This window comes from Frankliniella occidentalis, unplaced genomic scaffold, assembly GCF_000697945.3.
Source record: "Frankliniella occidentalis isolate FOCC.00 unplaced genomic scaffold, Focc_3.1 Scaffold323, whole genome shotgun sequence".
Taxonomy (NCBI): Eukaryota; Metazoa; Arthropoda; class Insecta; order Thysanoptera; family Thripidae; genus Frankliniella; species Frankliniella occidentalis.
The window spans coordinates 8,669-9,134 of record NW_026267447.1 but is presented as its reverse complement, the minus strand read 5'-3'; positions in this window follow the sequence as shown (position 1 = coordinate 9,134).

Genomic DNA, 466 nt, shown 5'->3' with positions numbered 1-466 from the left:
AGTCCCCTCGAAAATGACTTCCCGGCCACCCGACAACATTGCCTGAGTTACCAGTTGCGTGCGCTCGTGCTCTGCTGTGTCCTCTGAAATTTACTGCGATACTCTTTTCTGGTTTTTGTGTGATTTGGACTGTGGTGGGGATTTTCGTGTCGTGTTTGTGTGATAATCTTAGTAGTTCCTTCGTTTCGCTATGGTTCGTTCAAACAACGTCTGCCAGTCCCTTTCACGGTCCTGTTCAACACCACCCCAGGACGACGTCGTCGCCCCGACTGTCCAGCTGTGTGCTCTGAGTGGGTGTCCGGCACGTTCGCAGATCAGCTGATAAGATCAAGGTGGTCGGTGAATCTATTGCTATTGTACAAATCTTCAATGTGAAGGTATCTCTCAATCTAGTCTGATGTGATTCATTATGCTTGGACACCCCCCTATTAGGTCGTCCCTGGCTAGACCAATTATTCTCTGGTTG